The sequence below is a fragment of the Pseudorca crassidens genome, chromosome 1, assembly GCF_039906515.1.
Source record: "Pseudorca crassidens isolate mPseCra1 chromosome 1, mPseCra1.hap1, whole genome shotgun sequence".
Lineage (NCBI taxonomy): Eukaryota > Metazoa > Chordata > Mammalia > Artiodactyla > Delphinidae > Pseudorca > Pseudorca crassidens.
This window is the reverse complement of record NC_090296.1, coordinates 49,535,112-49,548,723: the sequence shown is the minus strand read 5'-3', so window position 1 is coordinate 49,548,723 and position 13,612 is coordinate 49,535,112. Positions and strand designations below refer to the sequence as shown.

Below are 13,612 nucleotides of genomic sequence, written 5' to 3'. Positions count from 1 at the left end.
ACTAATGCAGTTGTCAGGGGGATGGATTGAGAAGCATATTCTCAAGATTACAAGCTACATGGCTCACAAACTGAACCAGAGGAGCCTAGCTGGTGATGAAAGAGAATAGAAAGCAAATGTTACCTTGCCCCCATCATTTGCTCCCAGCTATTTCAGGGCATTGAAGATACACTGGCCAGAAGAGCAAACAGTCCAACTGGGAAGAAACTGTCTTCTGAACCAGTCAGAGTCATGTCCAGAGTCAAACCTCCCACCTAACCCATCATTTTCTCTCTTTCCACATCCATTCAAAGACTGTGGCTCCCAGACCACAGCCAGGTAGGAGGTAGACGGAGACAAGTAGAGGTGTGTTATGTCCTGGAAGGGCTAGTTGTGTACTAAACAGTACTGCAAGAAGGCAGGGGCAATGCATGCTCAGAGGGCATATGATTTTATGTGTTACCCTCTAAAACAGGACAGCAGTTTCTGTTACCTCTCAGTTTCTCCTACTACTTGGAAATTACAGCAGTTAGAGCAGGAGGGGCCCCAATCTAATGCCCAGAGACCTACCATAGCTAAATATCTGGGAGATCCTGAAAACAGAGGTAGGCACTATGTGAGTCTGTGTGCCCTTCAGCTCTGCTTTGCTTGTGCCCAAGGGGAAAGTGAGGGAATAGGAAGAGTCTTCGCTTAATCCTGTCTGCTAGCAAGTGCCAGGCTGGAACATACTTTTCTCTTTTTCAGTATGAAGAGACAGAAAAATGCCCAAAGGGGCCTAAGGAAAGAACACTGCAAGATAAGAGAAAGGAAGCTTTTCTGTTAAAACTTGAGGTGAGGTTATATAGCTGAAAATAAATTTCTGCAGAAAAGCGAAAAGCATTTTAGCAGACATATTTTTGGTAGTCTCAAAAAGATGTGAGAAGGCCTAACCACTATGAGATCGGACGGAGCCAGGGGCCATCTGGAGAAAACAGATTGGGATGAAGGAAGATTTGCCAAGGCTGAAATGAGAAATGAGGGCAAATATGCCAAAAGTTTAATAGAATTAAACACCTGTACTAAAGAGAGTCAATACAGAGAAGACATAGCAGAAATGAAATCAGTAAAGTGGAAGACAAAATAAAGAAAAGGACCAAGATGAAAATGTTAAGAGAGAAGATAGCAAACACAGATCTAATCTGAGAATTACATTTCTTCCCAATGAAGAAATGGATCAAAATGCTGGAAGCAACGGTCAAGCCCATGTCAGAAGAAAACTTTCCTGAGCTGGAGAAGATCTGAGATAAAATTTAAATGGCCAGACCCATACAGAGACTTATCTTTTAAAAGACTTGAGTTTCCAGGTTAAATAAAGACTCTTTCAGGCATTTAGATAGAAATGAACAGGTTACTAATGAAACAAATATCAAGGTGGGCTCAGACTTCTCAACCCTGAAGACTGTTCTAGAAGACAGAATTCTTGTGTCTCAAGAATTCCACATTCACCCAACAGGATGTTTATGTGCAGAGGCTGTGGGAATTCACTTTCAGATTTACAAGGAGGCTGAAAATATACCCCACATGGCCTCTTCTTAAAAAAAAAAGTATTTGAATTTGCCATCCGATTGAATTGGTAAATTGATATGAGGACACATACACACAAACGTACAAAATGACTTGCAGAGAGCGTTGGAGACTATTCAAAATAGAAAAGAAATTATAGTTTTGAATATGATTATAAAGCGGTATGCAAAACCTAATACCTACTGTTGACCAACAATTTACTTAGGTCTGATAAAAGAGGAGGAAGGAATATATTCCAAGTCATCCACAGTGAACTGGTGGGTGTTTTTTTTTTTTTGTAATTAGTGAGAAAGATACAAAATGTCATTTTATGAGAAACAGTGTTTTCTCTGAGTAGTTTTAGTTTGAAAACTGACTTCTTCAAGAGAATGCTTTTTGCCTGCTTATCTCTAAAACTGCAATTATTATAGGATCAGATGGGCCATGTATCTAGCTTCAGCTGGCAATGAAGGAAATCCTGATAAGCTGAGGCTTTAAGAAATTACATAAAGAGATAAGATATATAAATGATCTTCTTTCTTCTCATCTAACTTTTTTTTTCAAGTGAAGAAAAGTGCTGGCATCAGGAAAAGTGAGTAGTCAGTGGAAACTCAACCAGGATGACTTCGGTAAGATAAGTTTTCTTATTTGATGCGTTGGTAAAAAAAAAAAAGTCAGTTCATTTGTTGCTTATGAGAGTTTGCTCAGGAATTCATGAATTGCACTTGAGCCAATGTGAGAATTTTGAAATAAAATTTTTTCTGTATGGTTTTGGCTTTCGTTAAGCTTCGATTTTGAAGTGAGAGGGAAGAGGAATCTCAGGAATCCTTACATGTGGTGCACCCCATAGAGTGGGTGTGGAAATGAGAAACTGGAAATTATGCCTACGCTGAATATCAGAAATAATTGTGACTTTTAAAAAATATTGAAGCTTTAGTCTAAGTCATAATCTTTTCCCATCTTTGCTATGCTGTTTATCTTTGCTGAAGTTATGCCTATACCAGTCATAGTTGTTAAAGGAAAAAAAAAAGTATTGGAAGAGATTTGGAGAAAATCCATCATATTGTGGTGCAAGTATTTGGGTACTTGGGGAAATCTTGCTGCCACCTTATTTTTAATAAAAACAGAAGATCCAATTCTTGGCCAGGATAAGATTAACAACCTCCCCTGCCCTGTAACCCTCCAAACATTCTAATTAATTTTGTCGTTGATTTCTGACAGCTCACCTATGGTTTCCCATCTTTAATATGTTTTCAAGCGTGTAAAGGATGGATGCAGTAAGGGTAAATTAGAGAGAATCACTTAGGGCCATTTGTAGATTATGAATTGTCCAAAACCATTCATCGCTGTGCTCAAAAGGGTTTGTTTAACATTTATTTGCACCTTGTGCAAACATGGTGCCACTCTTACAGGGTAGGAGTTTTAGAAGATGTATAACATCAGTATGTACAACCAACCAACCAACAGTACTGATAACTTACAGTGCACGTAGACTCCACTAACTGTGGAAGGCACAGCATAAATATGAATCTTAGTCTCTTCTCTCAACAAAGTGGAAAGCTAGTTAGGGAGATTAGTGTGACACAAATGAAATGATTAGCAAACAATCAGGTGTTAAGCTGAGTTGTACTGTGCTTCTGTTTCTTCATCTGTAAAATTAGAAAAGCTACTTATAATAAAACTACTTATCCCAGTAGGGCCTGGTGCTCAGCAGGGTTAGCCAGTCATTACTGTTATTTAAATTACTATTAATAGCTGGGATGAAGTGAGAGAGAGGCATGGACGTATATACACTACCAAACATAAAATAGATAGCTAGTGGGAAGCAGCCGCATAGCACAGGGAGATTAGCTTGGTGCTTTGTGACCACCTAGAGGGGTGGGATAGGGATGGTGGGAGGGAGACGCAAGAGGGAGGAGATATGGGGATGTATGTATACGTATAGCTGATTCACTTTGTTATACAGCAGAAACTAACACACCCTTGTAAAGCAATTATACTCCAATAAAGATGTTAAAAATAATAAATAAATTACTATTAATTTGTAAATGTAATAGGATGTAAGAGAAGAAAGTGATCAGTGTGTGCTGCAGCAGTGGAGAACGTTTAATTCGTAACTGAGATTTGAGTTGGGCCTTTGAATGATGTATCAGATTTAGCTAGCTGGTGACCTAAAGCATTGGGGCGGTCATACGCGGTGGGAAAAATAGTTGTAGAGGCATGTGGGTTGCTGCCTCTGCAGTTAGGATAACAGCCTGACCGGTTCAGTGGGTGTGTATTGGACTTTGCCGGAAAGAAAATTGAATAGATAGGGTGGGGCGAGATTATGGAGGTTTTACAAGTCAGGCAAAGAAGTTCAGGTTTTGATAGGATCAGCAACAGATTGTCTATACTTGAGTGGAAGGAGTATGTTAACAGAGTCTGGTTAGCGGGAGGCAGGGTGGTCAGAGGGAGTGGGTCGCTGAAGTCGGGAAGCCAGGGAGAAGGCTGTTACAACTCCCAGTGAGCTGTAATCAGGGCTTGGCTGGTGGAATGGACAGAAGTAACAACTGGGGGAAAAACAGCAGAGCAGTGAAAGGACAGTTATGCTTTGAAATCTAGTGCCCTGTTTTCTGAGACCAATACCAGGATACAAGGTTGACAAATACATGTGTATTCATGGAACAATTGAGGTTGAATAATTGAAGGTGTTGCTGAAAATGAGACTTATGAGGACCAAAGTATACGTCCAGGCAGAGAACAAAGACTAATAATAAATTGGGAAAGAAAATGAAGAGGGAGGTATCTACTCCAGTATTCTTTTAGTTTATATCTATTGCATATCTGTATTTCTGCTGTGTAGAAAACGTTGGCTAGGAAGCAAACATTGGTTTAAAAATCCAGGACTGTAATGATCTATTTCCAAGTGTATCTTCCAAGGACCTATTGGAAGACCCCTGCATCATATTTATAAACAGTGACTGTGTCGATTGGGGGTAGTCTGGTGTCCTACCTAGATTCAAATCCTGATTCTACCATGTGTAGCCATATACCTCTGAGTGAGCTATTGGCCCTTTCTATGCTTTAGTTTCCTCATGGGTAAAATGGAATAATAACAGTATCTACCGCATAGTGATACTGTGGGACTTAGGTGAGATGATGCATGCTAAGTGCTCAGAACAGTGCTTGGTGGGTGCCAGATGTCATCTAGGAGGAATTGTAAGAGTTGTGGTGGTCTTGGTGGTGGGTCACGGTGCAGGCAAGGGGAAGTATTTCACTTTACCCCGCTGAATATAAACATCGTAACCATTGTTCAAGCAATGGGTCTCCAACCAATATGCTGAAAGCACAGTTGTCAAAGGTAATGCCTGTGAAACTACATGTATAAGACTATAAGTAAAGAGCAAGTATTTGGGGGTGGGGGTGATCCATTAAGGCCCAAATCTCAGGGAGTGTCACCTTGGTTCATCATTCATGCAAAGACCATTTAAATAAAACAATACTCTGCAGGCTACATTCTTATAAGTACAGCACTTGAAAGGTAAGAGGGAAAACACTAGGTGCCTACTGTTTGCAAAAGCATAAGGTGTAAAGGACATAGACACTTCACATGTGTTAATACCATCTGGATTCCAGGTTGAGCTCCCTTAGACCATGTTTTCTCTGATCCCTCAAGTTGGCTTTTTTAATAGCTTTTACACTGCAGACAAGTTAAATCCTAGGTCCTGACAAGTGGCCAGCTTACAGTAAGTGTGTACTGTCAAAGGAAGACGACCAGTCACTTGACTGAACACTGGAAAGCGTTGGAGTGTTTTCTGGCACGTGGGCTCCTCCAGACGCTTTCTGGAGTGGGCCATTCAGCCAGTAAGTTAGTAACAGAGATCAGGGCATGTGCAGAACAGGCCCTTTTGTTTTTCCAGGAACTGGCCCCAATTTGTATTATGTTTTCACTTGTTTGTTCAAATCATGCTTATAATCGTGTTTTCCCCTGGGTATACCAGAAGGCAAGCAGTATGGTGATGAGAACCTCCACTCTTGCCATTTTTCAGAAGAGTTGGAAGTTTCAGGGACTGTAGAATGGGGATCATTTCAGTATAGAGAAGAAAAACATGTCTAGCCAAGGATGACCATCTGAATTTGATTAGTGCTTTCCATGTCATAAAATAGATGCTGCCTCCAATAGAATTATCTGGCTTTACCTACTTTGGGCTCAAATCCACTTGTTCCCTAGAGCTGTTTGCTGACCACCTGAAATGTTGATTGAGGCTTATGTCCTGGCCCGTGGACGGGATGTAGGTCCTCTTTCTGGAGCCAGCCGGAGCACCCAGTGTCACGGAGACTGCAGAAGCCCACACCCATGTCTGGCTGAAGGCCACATACTACCTCCAGGGCCCATGGAGAGGCTCTTCAATTCATGTTTCTAGAACAAATCTTGAACTGCCACAGAGCAGGCTGGAAGAAGGGCTCTGCTGGTGTTCCCGTGCCCTGTCTTCACCAGGGAGTCAGAACTGTGTCTTTTACTCCATCTCTGCTCATTGCGAATCACTGGAAACCGTCAACTTCAGGAATGCCACAAAAATTCTTACCAAGTGGGAGAATCTGTCTGAAGAACAGAAACAGGCATAATACGACTATAACTAGGAATGCACTAGGGGCTTGTTACGACCTTGCAGGCTTGCAAGGAGTTTGAATTTTTTTCTACGTACCATGAGAAACCATTAGAGGATTTTAATCAGGGAGGTGACAAAATGTGATTTGAAAATGACAAGCAAATGCTGTTGAAGATTACTCAAAATTTATTTTTTAATCATTTCATTTTTACATGTTTTAGGAAAAAGGAAGGGAATTAAGATTTAATGAGCATCTTTTATGTACTACATATGGTTTTGGACACTTCCATGTTTTGTGTAATTTTTAGAACAATCCTAGAGATAATTGTTAGTATCTCTATTCATCCTGATGATAAAACTGAGGCTTGGCCAGATTAAGTAATTTGCCCAAGGCCACATGGATAGGGCAAAGCCAAAAATCAATTCCTCATGAAGCGTGTATGCTATTTCCATTATGCCATGTTGTCTTAGCACTGGGATGTTTAGCATGGTGCCTTGAACATAGAAGACGTTCAATAAATCTTTGTTAAAAGCAAATGTTTCCATTTAAAACTTACATCTTTATTTTTAACACCAAATGCCAAAACGATAGCCTAGCATAAAAGGTAAATAAAAACAATAGCATTAGCCCTACTTTAATGAGGGTCTGAAAAGTTTTAGGAACTATCTAGAGAAACTCAGGACTTGTGTTTAAATTAGGATCTACGTCAGGGTTCAGTCATGGGAAACACAATCTCCTTTCTTAAGCAGAAAGAAATTTAACCCAGGAATTTGGTACATTCAGAATTTTTGGTGAGTGAAATCTGACTTCATCAGGACTGTGATTGAAGTTTGAGGAGTCCAGGCACCTGAGTTATCTGAGAAATTTATGGAGAGTGACGTCAGCAAGATGGCGCACTAGGTGGTTTCCCACTTCAGTCCTCCTCACAGAAACAGCAACTAGCAACCATCCATAGACAAGGCACCTTTGTGAAGATCTCAAAATTGTTGGGAAGGCTGGAAGTGGGGGTGCGAGGCTGGGACTCCAGGATGACTCCCAGAACAAACGACTGTCTGACCTGCCAGGGGAAGCTCCCTGTGCCTCCTGCTGCTACAGTCAGGAGGAGCAGGGTGTGACCAGGAGTTCACTGATTGAACTGAACACGTCACCTTAGCTGCAGTGAAACAACTGGGAAAGCTCCGCTGCCACCACCAGAACAGCCCCTCAGCAGTCACACAGCCGGAGCCTGATCCCTGGACCCTGGGACACTGCTGAAGAATAGCTCCTGTCTGCCAATAGCAGCAGTAGAAGCAGCAGGAAAACAGTCCCACCCTCACGTCCATCTTCCAGATCTCCCGCACGTGCATCTATTGGCAGGATTGATTTGCAAACCAAACCCTGGCTCCAGGGAGCCTGGGAAACATAGCTTTTAGCTTTCCAACCTCTGCGTAATAGGAGGCAAGTGGGATGGATAATGGGTACCGAGTTCTCACATTGACGTAGTCTTCCCCTTCCTGCCCAAATGCAATGTCTGCCACTTGGCAAAGTAGTTGTGAAACTCTTTAGAAATGTAGCCAAGGAGGTAGGATTTGGGTTGATGTTACTCAGAGGTAGCTACCCTCTGAGCGATGAAGGGCTGCCTTCGCAGCTTCCTCTGTGAGAAGCTTCTTGGGCCTGTGTTTGTCCTGTGATACTTCTGTCCTCAAAGAGAAATGAACAGAGGACTTAGATTATGCCCTGAAAGGTCCCCAGAAGAACACAGTGTGATTACAGCTCACGTGATATCTCCATAGTCTTGCCAAGTATTTAACCAAGCTCACAGCATCTGTGGATGGTAGGGTTTTAAGAAGCCTGAGACGGCAGCTCCTAGAGGGCCCCTCACCAACCACCAGCTTGAGAAGATGGAGGATGCCTTTCCTATGCATCACAGCTCTCTTACATGAGAAGTTTATTTTCAGAGTTGACTGGACATGAGACTTAGATTTGCCAAGGCAGTATGAAAGTCATACCTTACTCCTCAAAAGTCTGAGCTGAGGGTATATGCCCAGTAGTGGGATTGCTGGGTTGTATGGTAGTTCTGTTTTTAGTTTTTTAAGAAACCTCCATACTGTTCTCCATAGCAGCTCTATTTACAATAGCCAGGACATGGAAGCAACCTAAGTGTCCATCGACAGATGAATGGATAAAGAAGATGTGGCACATATATACAATGGAATATTACTCAGCCATAAAAAGAAAAGAAATTGAGTTATTTGTAGTGAGGTGGATAGACCTAGAGTCTGTCATACAGAGTGAAGTAAGTCAGAAAGAGAAAAACAAATACTGCAATACATATATATGAAATCTTAAAAAAAAAAAAAAAGGTTCTGAAGAACCTAGGGGCAGGGCAGGAATAAAGACACAGACATAGGGAATGGACTTGAGGACACAGGGAGGGGGAAGGGTAAGCTGGGACGAAGTGAGAGAGTAGCATGGACATATATACACTACCAAATGTAAAATAGATAGCTAGTGGGAAGCAGCCACATAGCACAGGGAGATCAGCTCGGTGCTTTGTGACCACCTAGAGGGGGGGCCTAGGGAGGGTGGGAGGGAGGGAGACACAAGAGGGAGGAGATATGGGGATATATGTATATGTATAGCTGATTCACTTTGTTATACAGCAGAAACTAACACACCATTGTCAAGCAATTATACTCCAATAAAGATGTTAAAAAAAAAAAGAAGTTTGAGCTGAGAAATTTGAGAGCATTCCATGCCAGTTGAGGACATAACCCTTCTCCCCGAGTCCTCACACAAAGACCTTGGCTTGACTCTTGGCTTTTAATGTGGAAGTTTTTTAATTACATTCTCGTTGTGTCTTCGGTGGCACTTGCACGATGCTGATCACTTTCCTGGTCTGTCCAGACCTTTGCTTATCTGTAGCCTCAAACATACGATGCTTATTTAATATCGCAAGTGATGATTCCAGTTGTGGGGATGCTAGTCCTTATGTTGAAGATGCCAGTGATTCCCTTCTGTGTTGTTCAACATATACTCAACATATGTTCAACATATCAGCTGAAAATCTCTGACCTTGCAGCCCGAGGAATGATGTAATGCTACATGGTTGACATGGAAAGATGTCAGATACAGTATTAAGTGAAAACAACAAGGTTCAGAATAGTATGTGTATATACGTATAGTATAAAACCAGATTTGTTTTTGAAACACTGGTGAAATGTTGGTCTGGAGCCTGCAGCATCAGCATTACCCAGGAACTTGCTAGAAATGCAGATTCCTAGGCCTTGTCCCCTCCACCCCCGGCACCCTGCCATCCTACTGAACTGGAAACTCTGAATGTGTGGCTGGCAGTATGACCTCCAGCTGGTGGAGAACCACAGCTGTAGTGTGTCCTGTCCTGGGATAGTTTGCTACTATGTGTGTCCTAGGGTCTGTATGGGTTTGTAACACTTTTATAATTTGCATATGGTCCCAGTAAATGAATTACTTAAGTTTGTAAAGGATTTTGATTTCACTGTTTCCAGTTCATTGTATTCATATATGTCTTTTCTTTACAAAATTAGTAAAATAAAAAGCCAACAAATTAAATGTGCCAAAAAGTGCTGGCAACTAGAAGAAAAATATGTTTACACATTAGGCCAAGGCTTTTTAGACTTTGATGTGCACACAGATTGCTTGGGGGCCTTGTTAAAATCCAAGACTGGATTGAGGCCTGAGGTTCTGCATTTGTAACCAGATCCAGGCCAAGGCTGCTGGTCTGTGGACCACATTTTGAATAGCAAACCACTAAAACATTATCCATGGTTATTTCTGGAAGGTAAAATCATGGGAGCTTTTCACTTGGTGCATTTCACCTTTGTGCATTTTTTGAATTTGATTTTTTACAAAGAGCTGTATTCAGAGAGAAGAATAAAGAATTTAAAAATCTTTCACCAGAATTTGCCTTACTTCTACATCTCTCTGCTGTGCAGGCTTAGTCTTTAAAAAACAAAAATTTCCCAAGAGTGCTTCAAAAGGAAACCGATTTGTCGTCAGCCTTATGCCTCCCCACGCCACCCAGATCACTGTGGCTATAAATGTTAAAAAGCAGTAGTGTTAGATGGTAGAGGGCACTTACAAGAAATTCATATTAGCTGGAGTTTTTCAGTGGCAAGCATCAGAAACCTAACAGAAACAGGCTTAAGGAACTAAAGGAAAAATTTTTAAGGAGTTCAAAGAAAAATGGTTTTCAGTCATGGCTGAATCTAAGTCTTCAAATGACATCCTTAGGAATTGGTCTCTTGCCATCTCTAAGCTCTGCTTTCCTCTGCAGTGGCTTTACCTTCATGCATTCCCTCTTTCCCTAGGATGGCCACCAGAAGCACAAGGCTCTGTTTCATCAGATTAGTGGCCACAGCAAGACAACTCCTCTTCCCAGCAAATCCCAGAAATGACTCCTGTTGGCACGAACCTATCTCTGAATCTATCAGTGACTCCGATTGGCTGGACTTGGCCATATGAATGTTTCTGAAGAAGGCTGTGGGTGTTACCAACCCCATGCAAATAAGCTGAGAGGAAGGCGTGATTCCCCAGAGGAGAACTGAAGTGTCGATAAAAGAGCAAGGTGGATAGGTGTAAAAGTGAGAGATGATGTTCTATTATTGTGCAGATCTTGCCGCCCAGTCTTCTCATTTTATTTATTTGGAAACCAGGCTAAGTCACACTAGTAAATAACAGACCCAAGATTTTCCAATTTCTACCTCTTTGCCTTGTCCTCTTTACTGTGTTACCTCCCGTTCTTGGAAACTAGAAATGAATCAAACCTGAAGCCTCTGTAACACTTGCTTATCACTGAAATGTCTTCTTAAACCCTGTATTTCAGATATTAAACTTAAAGGAGCTGTAATTGTACATCGATCGTCTTTGACTCTCCTACATCGACTGCTCAGATTAAGTAAGAAAACCACATTCCTTTTGTTATAGTAATCCTCGCTCCTCCTTTCTTCTTTGGGGAAACAAGTTGAAGCTTGATAAAGTGTAGGGGCTGGTCTACTTGGAAAAAGTTTGAGCCCTAACCGGGTGATTCCATGAGTGAGGTGGATGCCCGATGGATGGAGGGGCTCACACCAGCCTCTGATCTTTTTGATCACATTTTATCCCAAGAACTTGATTAATAGTCTAGACTGTGTCCTCCCTTTGGGCGGGCTTGTTGCCCTCCCAATTTTCCCAGCCGCAGTGCTATCCCTGTGGACAGGTACAGGCATGAATCAGAAATCTGGAGGCTCGCCCAAAAAGTATGTCTGCTGTTTGTAAAGGGGCAATGTAGTAATTACCTGTGAGTAACGCAGTGGCAGATCTTCCATGAGAAATTAAAGCTGAAAAAGAGGGCTTTCCTTTGCTTGAAGGAAGGGTACTGGGTGAGCGAATCCTTTCCTTGGGAACTGTCTCTTCTCTTTCTCCCAAACTCTACCCCTTTCTCCCCAGACATCCTTTCTTAACCACCCTACTCTGGCACTCAGCAAGCCATGGGAATGAGAAAGAATTGGCTGGAAGTAAACAGTCTGCTTGCTCATAGCAACTGAAAGTTTTCTTCCGATGGTTCTGGTTCCAGGGGAGGTTGCTGAAGATTAAATCCTGAAGTCTGTCCCATTCAGAGAGCAACAGCCTGGCTTCTGGTGGCTACAGCATCAGGTAGGAAAAGAATGGTTTTTCTTACCTTTCGTTTTTTGTAAAATATGATTTGAAGGCAAATTTAATGTTAGATGTCAGTATATTGGGCACAGAATCAACAAAGGATTTAAATAATGTGATTTCTGTCCATCAACCATCCCAGACTAATGAGAGGATTGGTTCTACTGTCGGAGAACCTGTCCCATGATTTGTGTTTTGGGGAGGGGCTTTCTTGGGTGGTCCAATGTAATAGCTGTTGCAGTCAGTACCAGGAAGAAATTCATGTCTTGATGAATTAGTGTCTGCGTTCTCTGGATTTTCACTTGTAGTGTGCATGTTTACATATGTATGTGTCCCATACTCCAGACACACAATCACCTTTGTTAAGAACACTCACAAAAACACAGATGATGAACTGACCAGAAGACAGGCCCCCTTTGATATATTGTTTTATTCTGAGTTTTTCAAGAGCCCATCAACTGACTTCTTGTAAGATACCACCATGCATTTTTTTAAAAAAGAAGTTATTAGGAGACATAAGTGTTAAGTAAGTGTGAGTTACATTTGTATCAGTTACATGCTCACTCTGTGGGTTGCAAAAATGACTTTTATGTATTTTGGGATCATGCACTTCTGTATGAGGGATATAACTTAGTAAAACTAGATAAGCCACCATAGAGTGAGTATGATGGGCCGTTACAGAGTTTGTCATAACCGGATCCCTAGTGTTGTACAGGTGAAATACGATGCGCACATGATAGAAGGAAGTAATAAAGGGAGTATGGAAAGGAACAAAATGGAGTTCTATGAGAATTTTTAGGTCTGCCTTTTAAAAGGAAACGAAGTTGGAGAGTCAGCAACCAGAGAATCAATTCTCAGAGAAAATATTTGTGAATTGTGTTATTACATCATTTTTTAAAATGACCATATATTGAGGTTTCCTATTGTTTGCCATTGTGTGTGTGTGTGTATGTTTGTGTGTGTGTGTGTGTGTGTGTGTGTTTGTGAGAGAGAGGAGACACTCTCCTGATACACTGGGTTACTGATCACTGCTGGGCTATTTTTAAATGAACTTCAGTAAACACTGATTCTGCAAACATTAATCAGCTCCTCTGTGTTCTGGGCACTGTCCTAGGCCCTGGACTATATATATATCGTGTTGAATTTCCTATTCAGTAACCTTTACTTACCTCTTACTTGTGTTACCAACGAAAAGACAACCCCAGAGATTTAGTGCAATTACCGTAACGGGGCTCCTAAGGTGGCCTGGTTATCGGAACTACTTGTGTACCGACCTGCTAGAAAAGTATATCTTGTGTTCCAGTCGGAAATGACACCCTGTTCAAAGTAAACAGTACCTTCCTTAAAATCCAGTGCTCTGAGGCTGAGCAGTAGCAGAGCTCTGCTGTATGTTTTGGGTCCTGTTTGAGTCTCGAGTTCCCAGGGTGAGAATGAGACGCTGGTCCTTGATGGGATGCTTGGCCCCGAGGCACGGGTGGTGCCTTCTCTGCCCTGCTTCCTACCCCAAACCCTGTGCGAGTGAGGGTGGGGAGGGAGGTGGGCAGAACCCCTGCCCCTATGGAGGAGGCTTCTCCAGGTGTCTCCCAGGGGACCTTCTTCTTCATTTCACATCACTTGTAAATGGCCCCTGAGCCCTCAGCAAACATGATTGAACCTCCTTGCAGACCAGCCCTGGTCCCTCTGCTGCCCTGAGAAGCTGGCTCCTCAGCTGGCCTGTAGCAGACTCAGGAGCAAGGCTGGTAGATGCGCACGTTGCCTCATGAGCAGCACACGCCCTTCCTCTTCACTTCTTCCCTACAGCTGATGCTTCTCGTGGTTGCCGTCAATACTACCCTTCCCCACTCTGGAA

At 42.2% G+C, this 13,612-nt stretch overlaps 1 long non-coding RNA gene across 1 annotated transcript in view; it reads left to right on the top strand.

The window, feature by feature from the left end:
• LOC137223700 (uncharacterized) overlaps window positions 1-13,612 on the top strand; it is a 278,143-nt gene that overhangs the window by 88,171 nt on the left and 176,360 nt on the right. Inside the window, exons 2-5 of the long non-coding RNA XR_010942998.1 lie at window positions 2,087-2,150; window positions 10,440-10,712; window positions 10,955-11,026; window positions 11,684-11,763. This is a non-coding gene — a long non-coding RNA (uncharacterized lncRNA). The remainder of the gene's footprint in view (window positions 1-2,086; window positions 2,151-10,439; window positions 10,713-10,954; window positions 11,027-11,683; window positions 11,764-13,612) is intronic.